We start from the raw sequence: 11,550 nt of genomic DNA, 5'->3' as shown, positions 1-11,550 counted from the left end.
TAGGAAGTGGAGGAGGGAGGATCAGGAGTTCAAGGTCATCCTTGACTTCATAGCAAGTTCAGGGCCAGGCTGGGTTACATGATACTCTCTCTCTCTCTCTCTCTCTCTCTCTCTCTCTCTCTCTCTCTCTCTCTCTCAAAAAAATATAAAATCAAATAAATTAAACATTAAAAATGGTATGCATGTAACAGCTTAGTAGTAAGTAAAGGTCTTGCCTTACAAAAGTGAGAACCTGGGTTCATTTTCCAGAATCCACATAAATATATATTTTAAGATGGGCGTTGTGGTACCTGTTTGGAATGCTAATGCTTGAGGAAGGAACACAGGCAGATCACTGGGGCTTGTTGGCCCACCAGCCCAGACTAATAGGTGAGTGCTGGACTAGTGAGAGACCCTCTCTTGAAAACTAAGTAGACATTGTCCTGACAAACAACACTCAGACTTGAACTCTGGCCTCCACCTATACACCACACGCATTCATGCACACTCATGCATGCACACATGTACACAGACAGACACACATGGATGTACACCTGCACACACACACACTCGCATCCCATACCTGCACACACATAAACAATGCACACCACACACACACACACTCTCACATCCCACATCTGCACACACCTAAACATCGCACACACGCACACCAAGAACATAGCCACAGATTGATTGATTGACACATTACAAGAACCAAACACTTTTCACATGGCACCCCCGGCTGTAGCCAGATTACTGCCCCATAAATGAGTAAGAAGCGTGTTGACTGATTCATGAGGAGGCAGAGCCAAGCCCAAGACAGTCACCCAGGGATGACGCAGCTCTGGAACCCTAGTGAATGCCTGCTGAACAAGTTATCAGCCTTGCCCAGAGGGTAAGGAGAGGTCCCGGAAGGCTTCCCAGAGGAGGGAACAGTTCACTCACTACCCATTAGTGGTGTTTGGGTTGCAACCAACCTGGTGACCCAGTGACTCTTGCCTTGGTGGTGCCATTGTGGGAGAGGTAGCCTGGCGAGAGTGTGGGACAACTTCAAAACCTCTCGACATGGTTATGCATATCTGAAAGTTCCAGCTCTCGGGAGGTTGAAGTAGGAAGGTTTTACATTTGAGGCTAGTCAGGACTACACGTCAAGATCTCAGGTCAAACAAAGCGACAATGAAAGCACTGGAGAGATCGGCCAATGGAGAGCATGCTGGCTCTGCTAGTATGAAGGCCTGTGTTTGAATCCCCAGGACACATGTAAAGGCAGACAAGGTAGTTCGCATCTGGAATCCCTGTTCCCTATAGAAGATAATAGGTGGAGACAGGAGAGTTCTGGAAGGCCATGGGCCAGGCTAGCCCACTCTATGTATCAGTGAAGAAGGGATTCTGCCTGTCCTAGTTAGGTTTCTATTTCTGTGGTAAAATGCTCTGGCCGAAAGCAAGTTGCAGAGGAAAGAGTTTGTTTCAGGGTACAACTTACACTCCATCCTTGAGGGCAGTCAGGGCAGGACCCTGTAGGCAGGAACTGAAGCAGAAGCTGTGGGGGAATGCTGCTTAGTAGCCCACTCAACCTGCTTTCTTAAACAACTAAGGACTGCCTACCCAGAGGTGGCACCACCTGCCCACAGTGAGCTGGACCACACAGCAATTATCAAGCAAGAAAATGTACCACAGGCTTGCCCACAGCCACTCTGACAGGAAATTCCTCAAACCAGGTTCCCTGACTCTAGATTGTGTCAAGTTGGAAAACAAAATGAAGACTGCCTCCGACAAGGTTGTAGAATCCTCTCTCTGATCTCTACATGGTACACACACACCCATGCTTATGTCTACACACACATGGGCATGCACGTGCACACACACACACATACACAGGGGAGGCAGAGCAGGCAGATCTCTGAGTTTGAGGCTAGCCTGGTCTACAGAGTGAGTTCCAGGACAACCAGAGCCACACAGAGAAAACCTGTCTCGAAAACAATTAATATAATCCTACCACTCAGGAAGCTAAGGCAGGAGGATTGTCTTGAGTTTGAGATAAACAGGAGCTACTGAGTAAAAGATCTAGTGTCAGAAGAAAACACCAACAGAGACACCGTGCCTGTTCCTCACCAGAAGACTGACGAATTGCAACTGAAATCGGTGATTCAGAGGCAAACATTAAAACCACAGAAGAATGAGAAGAGAACATGAATGAGTCCCTTTACAACAGCAGTGCGGGAAAGACGTCCAGTGAGGAGTCAGAACTTAAAAGGCAGACGAGATGAGCAGTTAAGATAATAAGGACAACAACAACAGTAAATCTGTGTGACAGAGAGCACCATGAGCAGAGCCAGAGGACAGGATCCTCACAACTCTTACCACCGGCAAACTCTCATATCTCTCACAGATAAATAGTTTCTAGGGCTGGCCAGATGGCTCAGCGGGTAAGAAAGAGCATTGACTGCTCTTCTGAAGGTCCTGAGTTCAGATCCCAGCCACACAGCTACTGTGTATTATGCTGGAGTGAGCGGGACCGGAGTGAGCAGAGGTCCTGAGTTCAATTCTCAGCAGCCATCTGTACAGCTACAGTGTACTCATACACATAAAATAAATAAATAAATCTTAAAAAAAAAAAAGTTTCTAGGGGTCAAGAAGAAAAGACCTGCTAGTTTTATGTCATTTTGACACATGTGAGAGTCATTTAGGAAGAAGGTACCTCAATTGAGAAGATGACCCCTACCAAGTTGGCCTGTGGATATGTCTCTGGGGTGTTTTTTTGATTGATAATTGATATGGGTAGGCCCAGTTCACTAGAGTTCTTACCACCCCTGGGTAGGTAAGAAAGCAGGCTGAGTGAACCATAGGGAGCAAGCCAGTAAGCAGCATCCTTCTATGGCCTCTGTTTCAGTTCCTGCCACCAGATTCCTGCCTTGAGTTCTCTCAGTGATGGCCTGTGACTAGGATGTGTAAGATAAACCCCTTCTTCCTCATGTTGATTTTAGTCATGATGTTTACTGAAGCAGTCGAAACCCTAAGACATAGTTGGAGAGATTAAGAATGCTTACTGATCTTTCAGAGGAACAGAGCTCCATTCCCAGCATCCACATCAGGCAGCTCGAAACTGTTGGTAACTCCAGATTTAGGAGATGTAAAACCCTTTCCTGGCTTCCAAGGACACATACACCATTAACAACAACAACAACAACAACAACAACAACAACAACAACAACAATAATAATAATAATAATTTTTTAAAAAGACCTCTAATCCAATAGGAAAGTGAATGGGGAGAAAAATGGCCATGACATTCCAAGGAAATGAAATGTGGGCAGGAATTAAATATGTGACTACTCAAGCTCACTCAGAGGAAAATGAGGGGCAGGGCGTGGCTCAGTGGTAGAGCACCTGCCTAGAACCCCTAGTGAGGGGCTGGGGTGTGGCTCAGTGGTACAGCTCCTGCCTCGCAGGCACAAGGGCCTAAGAGAGCAAGCAAGCAAACAAACAAACAAATAAACAAGCAAAACCCCAAGAGAATGAAAGATGAACTAAAACAATCTCAAAAAAACCATTTCTTGCCTATCAGATAGGCATAAATCCAAAACCACGACAACACAGGCTGTGCCATGAGGAAGGAGATGCTCTGCCATGTCACCAGTGAAATGCAAAACAGTACAACAGTCCCGGAGAAAAAATGATTTGGTAATTCTTATCAGAGTTCCAGATGTTTTCACTCCATGATCTGGTGATCCCACTGGTGGGAATCTGCTCCAAAGACATCCCCTGAGCGTGTGAGAATCGATGTCAGAACAAGCTTATTCATCGAAGCTGCGAGTCATGACAACAACAAAACCTGGGAACATTCCAGTCATCTTAGAAATGTGCGTGAGAGAGTGTGGTCCAGCTGCTTTGTGGAATAGTATGCAGCTGTCTGGGATGAGGGGATAAGGAGGAAGAGGGAGAGGGGGAGGAAGAGGAAGAGAGGGAGGAGGAAGAAGGAAGAGAGGAGGAGGAGAGGGAGGAGGAAGAGAGAGAGGAGGAGGAAGAGAGGGAGGAGGAGGAACCTCTGCTGGTCTCAGTGTTCAATGGTTTCCCAAACACAGTATTTGGTAGAAGGAACAGAACAATAGCAATGTATGCAAATAGAGCTTGCTGTATTCATTTGCATAACGAAATCCTGGAAGGAAACACAAGAAACTAATTAACTGTTTCTCTAGGGAGCAGTGGACGGGCAGAAATGGGATTTCAGTGAATGTCTATGTGTTAATAGCGATGTGGAGTCCAACCATAGGAGTGTATTACATATTCAAGCTTCTATAATGATATGAAAATTAGTGACCTGCCATGTCAATACACATAAATGCATATCTGGTATTTATCTGGTCATCTGTTTATTTCTAAATCCCCATCTGAGATTCATAGGAACTGATTCCTCAGTTAGAGGCAGAAGTCAGTGAGGGTTCATGCCAGGTAGGTCACTGAAAAAAAAAGAAAAAGAAAGAAGAAAATCAACAGTCTCGGGACCAGTGCTCGGGAAGCTAATGGGCATCTACACATTAGGGAGACTTATGGTCACAGCCTCGTGTTAATGTTAAGTCTCTCGGGAGCTCAGCCAGGCCTTTATATATTTTCAAGTTCAATGCTAAGCATCTCACTTGAGGGGATGCTGCCTAAAGAGAGGACACTTAGATATGGGGTTGGGGGGAGCAGAGGGACAGAGGCCATCAAGGAGGGCTCAACTAGAGCTCCCAGAGCTTGTCTCTAAGCCCAGCATCCCCTAGTTGATATCATGACCAGTGGCTGAGAAGCCACCCCCTTCGCCCTCCCCCAAGTCGAGGCAGCTCTGGCTTTTCTATGGGGATAGATGGAGTCAGAGGGGTGCATCCGGGATCTAGAGAGGCATCTCAACTGTTAAGAACTGTACTGCTGGGTGGTTGGTGGTGCACACCTTTAATCCCAGCACTTGGGAGGCAGAGGCAGGTGGATTTCTGAGTTTGAGGCCAGCCTGGTCTACAGAGTGAGTTCCAGGACAGCCAGAGCTATACAGAGAAACCCTGTCTCAAAAAAACAAAACAAAACAAAACAAAAAAACAAACAAAAAAAAAACAAGAAAGAAAGAAAGAAAGAAAGAAAGAACTATACAACTCTCACAAAAATATCCCGAGTTTAACTCACAGCACCCACATCCAGCAGCTCACAATCATCTCTAATTCCAGCTCCTGCGCTGTGCATCCTCGGCCTCTGTGACACCTGCATTTATTCACGGGTACATATCACATGCGCGCATGCACACACACACACACACACACACACACACACACACACAAGAACCCATGACTAAAAAGAATATAAAGGGACAGACAAAAAGGACTATTCTATATCTTGTCTCAGTCAAGGAGGCTTCCTGACAGCAACAAGACGGTCAGAGACTGCTTGGGGCTCCTCCCCTGGCCAGTGGCCTGTTCTGCTGACCTCAGGCTAGGCTCTTCATCCACCCACCCTTTCACCCAGCTATAGCATGCAGCTGCCATATGAACGCAAGCAGTTCCGCACCTTCCCCCAGCCTAGCTTGCCTCGAGAGCACCATGCAAGCTGTAGAGTGCTGTGCATTCCAGCAATGTCACTCTGGGGTGGGCAGGCTGGGTAGGAGAGGAAGGCTGGAAGTGATTGCCTCTTCCCACTACAGGCCTGGCTTTTACTGCCTGTATTAAATGCGAGTTGGCTCGCTCTCCACCCGCCCGGCGGCTTGCACACACCTGTACATGGAAGGTTGTAATTTTGTAGTCTGAATCACTGGGTGAGATCACACCCAAGTTACCGGCAGTCCGCTCCTTAGGGCGGGCTGGGCAGGCAGACGCCTTTGTCTTCCAATTATGGAGTCTTTTATTGCTCTTTTAGTTGGAAAAGAAACACCCAAAGAGGCTGCGTCTGGGAGCAGTGTTGTTGTCCATGAAAAGTCCTGCAAAGCCACCAAGATCTGGGGCAGGTGGAAGCCCTGGGTGTTCATTTGAAGCTCACCTCTCAGCCGGATATGAAGAGGCTGAAGCGGGGACTGCCTGGTGCGCAAACTCCGGCATTTCACAGGGTTGTCTATATGATTTAGTTCTGGAAACAGTTGCTTTGTGGCTCTGGGAAAATCACCTTCTGTCTCTGAGAATCCCCGTTCTTAGCTATAGAATGGAATGAAACCAAAGTGTAAAGACTGAGGTATGATACTCTAAGTAAGTCCTTGTAAGCCCAACTGTAGACTGGCCTTCCTTCCCTCTTCTAGTCGGTTCCTACCTGCACACAGCTCTGCACACAGTAGGCATACAGGGTAGGGGAAACTCATGGACCAGTGACATGACCCTTCATTCTATAAATAGTGACCTACTGTGTGCTAGGCTTGAGAAAATGCTGAGATCAGCTCCGTGCTGTGGAGGGATTCATAACCCTGGGATGGGGACAGAGACCTGTCACAAGTCACAAGAGATGAGTGACAAGTTACCAACTCCAAGTAAAATCCTCGGGGTGTGCCCTATCCCCAACGTGTGTCAGAGAGGCCCTTAGGGTACAAGAAATGATGCTTAGAATGTGACTTCCTGTGTGTGGGAGCCGGGGGAGGGAGGAGTAAGCTAGGGAAGGAGTAATGATGTCTCCAGAGAAGGAGGTGTTCAGAGAACGGCTAGGGATAAAAGAGAAGAGGGGAAGCAAACAGGAGCACGGAGATGGATGAGCCAGAGCCAGTTCCTAGAGGGGCTTGGCAACAGGCTGTGCAATTTCAGCTTAATTCAGAGGTGTAGTGGGACTAGGGGCGTGGCACAGTGGTAGAGCACCTGCCTAGTATGCACAAGGCTCTGGGTTCTATCTCCAGCACTGAAAATAAAATAAAACATTTACTAGAGACTAAAAGGGGGGGCTATACATATAGTCAAAACCAAGTAACTGAAGGGGCTGGGAAGGGCTCAGCAGCTAAGGACACACACTATGCTTTTGTAGAAGCCTGAGTCCAGTTCCCAGAACTCACATCTGGAAGCCCATAATCACCTGCAACTCCCACTCTAGGAGATCCAACGCCTCTGACCTCCACGAACAACGTATGAGCACATATTCTCATACACACAGACATACCCATATACACATTAAAATTATAAAAACAAATACATCTTTTAAAAACTAAGTGGAAGGCTGGAGAGATGGCTCAGCAGTTAAGAGCGCTGACTGATCTTTCAGAGGTCCTGAGTTCAAATCCCAGCAACCACATGGTGGCTCACAACTATCAGTAATGAGATCTGATACCCTTTTCTGATGTGTCTGAAAACAGTTACAGTGTACTTACATATAATCAATAAATAATTTAAAAAAAAAAAACCTAAGTGGAGCTGGAGAGATGTTTCGGCAGTTAAGAGCACTGGCTGCTTTTCCAGAGGATCCAAGTTTGGTACCCAGTACTCACATGTCAGCTCGCTCCATGGCCTGCAACTCCAGTTCCAAGGGATCTGACACCTTCTTCTAGCCTTCTTGGGTATCAGGCACATATGTAGCAAACAGACATACACACAGACTAAACACTCATATATGTAAAATAAATAAAAAATTTAAAATTATTTTTAATTGAGTAATTGGGCACAAAAACAAACGGCGAGAGAAAGACATCTCTTCCATGTTAAAATGCCAATTATGCTGGGCGGTGATGGCACACGCCTTTAATCCCAGCACTTGGGAGGCAGAGGTAGGTGGATTTCTGAGTTCGAGGCTAGCCTGGTCTACAGAGTGAGTTCCAGGACAGCCAGGGCAGAGAAACAGCCAGGACAGAGAAACCCTGTCTCGAAAAACCAAAATAAATAAATAAATAAATAAATAAATAAATAAATAAATAAAATTGGGCTGGACTTATGGTTCAGTGGTTAACAAAGTGCTACCCTCTTACAGAGGACCTGAGTTTCATTCCCAGTACCCACACCAGGTAGTTCAGAGCCACCTATATAATTCCAACTCCAGGGAATCAGATGCTCTCTTCTAGCTTCTTGGGGTACCTGCACTCATGTGCATATACCCCACCCCCCAGTACCTCCCCCATAAACACACACATACACACAGTTAAAAATAAATCTTAGGCTTGAGAGAAAGCTCGGTGTTGAAGAATGCCTGCATACTGATCTTGTAGAGGACCTGAGTCCAGTTCCCAGCATCCAGGCTGAAATTCCAACTCCAGAGGAATCTGATTCCTGTGGACATACTTCCTTCTGCTCCCAACACACAAACACACACACACACATACACACACATACACAAACACACACACATACACACACACACACATGCACACACATACACACACACACATACACAAACACACACACATACACACATACACATGCACACATACACACACATACACACATATACACACACATACACATACATACACACATACACACACATACACACATACATACACACATACACACATACACACATACATACACACATACACACACATACACACTCACACACACATACATACACACATACACACATACACAAACACACACACATACACACACACACATACACACACATACACACACACACACATACACACACACACATGCACACATACACACACATACACACATATACACATACATACACATACATACACACATACACACACATACACACATACATACACACATACACACACATACACACTCACACACACATACATACACACATACACACATACACACATACATACACATACATACACACATACACACACATACACACTCACACACACATACATACACACATACACACATACATACACATACATACACACATACACACACATACACACATACATACACATACATACACACATACACACACATACACACATACATACACACATACACACACATACACACATACATACACACATACACAAACACACACAATAAATAAATAAATAAATAAGTCTTAAAATCAAATGAATAAAATAAAATTTAGACCAACAAGTACACAAAAACATACCAAGATAGAGAAAATGCAAAGCCGCCTTTCTTAGACCCAAAGAGGACAACAGTGGAAATGCACAGCCAAGCCCACCGACTCTCAGCTTTCTGACATTCTTCCAGCATTACCTTCCTACATTTGATCATTGCAGCATCACTAACTTTGAAAGCTGGGGTGGGGGAGGAGGAAGAAATTGCTCTTTTCTCATTTTTTTTTTTTTTTTTTTTTTGATTTTTGAGACAGGGTTTCTCTGTGTAGCCCTGGCTGTTCTGGAACTCACTCTGTAGACCAGGCTGGCCTCAAACTCAGAAATTCGCCTGCCTCTGCCTCCCAAGGTGTGCGCCACCACCGCCCGGCCTCAATTTTCAATAAGCCAATATGTAGTGTGGGCAAGGAAGAGATACTGGACATAGCTGTGTAATACGGTACATTTCTGTAATTCCCTACAATTGGGAGGCTGAGGCAGAAGGATTAGAATTCAAAACCAGCCTGAGCAACTTCAAACATTTCCATCTCCAAAAAAGTAAACAGGAGATGAGGGCCTTGGCTCAAGGTTCTAATATTTACCCAGCATGCCCAGGGCCTTGGGCTCACTGTCCAAGTGCTAGGGACTGAGCCCACTTGGAGGTACTAAGTATTATATCCAAGGCCTTGTGGGTACTCTACTGCTGAGCCATGCCTGCAGCCCGCAGGCTCTGAGAGATTCTTTGCCAGTATTCTATCACTGAGCCACAGCCACCGCCACAGCCACAGCCCCTCCCCTGGAGATCATGCGCATCACTCTACCACTGAGCTTGGCCCCCAGGACCTAACTGACAGGAACCAGGTAAACACTTTGTCACATGCCTGCCACTCCATGATACTTCTTAATCTGAGACAGGTTTTTACTGAGTTGCCCAGGCTGGCCTGAAACTTTTCATCCTCTGCCCCAGCCTCTGGATTTACTGCGATCTACAGCTGAACCACCATGGCTGATGGCAGCATCCTCTCACTCTAGACTAGCTAGGTTGCTGTGCCCTACAATTCCCCAGCGCCATCCTCTCGGTGCCTGGCGCAGCCCCCCTCCCTGCCGTAAAGGCTCTGAGGGTTGGAACGACTGGCTAATGACAGGGAAAGTGCTGAGACGACAGGTTATTTCAACAGTGTCCTCATCCGTTGGGTATTTCAACATTCTGTGTTTGTGCAAGAGCCATAATGGGACGCATCATAAACTCACACTGTCTCAAAGCTTGGGCACGTCGTGGCGGGATATGGGGGAACTGTCCGGGTTTAGCAATCAAGCTGTCTCCAGGCTCTGGCTCCTTAGGGTGAGTTGGGCTCGGCCTGTGCACAGCCCTGGAGAGAAATCTCTGGGTGTCAGAGAAAATCCAGAGCAATAACCTCTGGGGGTAGTTAGATGAGGGTACAGATATCAGGCCCCACCTTTCTGCCTGCCAGGAGGGAGGAGGGCTAGTTTTTCCCTTCACCAGCCCTGCGGGGGAGGTCACCAATGACCTCATGAGGACAGAGATTGTGAATCATGGCTCAGACCTGGTCCCATTTCATTGGAGGAGAGCAGGCATGTCAGTCTCCACTGGGACTCCTTTGTGCCTGGAGTTAGTCACCACCATGTCTTGATGGATATTGCAAAAAACTGACCCTTGAAGAAAGCTGTAAGAACCCAGTAGCCTCATACGCCACATTTGGGCTCAAAATTACCCATTCAGATCAGCTGTGACCCAAGATTTGGTTGAGGGGCTAAACAGAAGAGGGAGGGTGGGGGATCACCTCACTGAAGCTGGGAATGAGGCTGAGAGAGCAGGAGAGCTTTCATTGGGTGGGACAATACCAATCATTTTTCTGCTCTTGTGAGTGTGTGTGTGTGCACACACACACACACACACACACACACACACACACACACATGCACGCACGCACACACGCGCGCGCATGCGCACATGCTTTCCTGGGAATTGAACCTCGTGGATAATAAGCAAACACACTATCATTGCCCGAAGCCAATAGACCCTCACTGGGGGATTCTAGGCAGGGGCTCTACCTCTGAGCCACACCCCCAGCCCCTCCCTGAGGGATTCTAGGCAGGTGCTCTATCACTGAGCCACTCCCCTAGGCTCTCAGTGGGTATTCTAGGCAAGGGTTCTACTCCAGTATCTCCAGTCCACATCACTGGGTTCCTGATTCCTTCCCTGGTGAAAAGGAGTCCAGCATCTTACTTTCCCTGGTCAGGAGCTGATGTCTTGGTGTGATGGATACACTCTGCCTTGGAGTAGACTCGCTCACCTCCTGGGCCTTGGTTGCTCATCTGCAACCCTGGTATAATAGCATCACTTTCAGACAGAGCCTGGAGCAAGTAAAGCATGAATGTTACATGGCATCAGTGCAGGAGAGAAAGTCTCATCTTGTTCTAGAACCTTCTGTGGCTCCTTCACAGACTACTTCCCATAGCACAGCACAGTAGGTATAGGATGAACTTTCTTCTTTTGGCCCAAATTCAGTTTTTAGTCTCAGTCTTATGATCCAGCTATAAAATCCAAAATTAGTCCATTCCCCAGGAAGGCTCTAGAGCAGTGGTTCTCAGCCTTCCTGACGCTG

At 46.7% G+C, this 11,550-nt stretch overlaps 1 long non-coding RNA gene across 1 annotated transcript; it reads right to left on the bottom strand.

Annotated features, from left to right (window-relative positions):
- Window positions 1-6,082: 6,082 nt before the first annotated feature.
- LOC116071059 lies at window positions 6,083-11,329 on the bottom strand. Its single transcript, XR_004110692.1, has 4 exons — window positions 11,172-11,329; window positions 10,175-10,293; window positions 7,394-7,454; window positions 6,083-6,128 (listed from the first exon to the last, which is right to left on the bottom strand). It is a non-coding gene; the product is annotated as an uncharacterized LOC116071059 (long non-coding RNA).
- Window positions 11,330-11,550: the final 221 nt, after the last annotated feature.

This window comes from Mastomys coucha, unplaced genomic scaffold, assembly GCF_008632895.1.
Source record: "Mastomys coucha isolate ucsf_1 unplaced genomic scaffold, UCSF_Mcou_1 pScaffold22, whole genome shotgun sequence".
Taxonomy (NCBI): domain Eukaryota; kingdom Metazoa; phylum Chordata; class Mammalia; order Rodentia; family Muridae; genus Mastomys; species Mastomys coucha.
The sequence above is the reverse complement of the archived record's forward strand: the minus strand, read 5'-3'. Positions and strand labels throughout refer to the sequence as shown.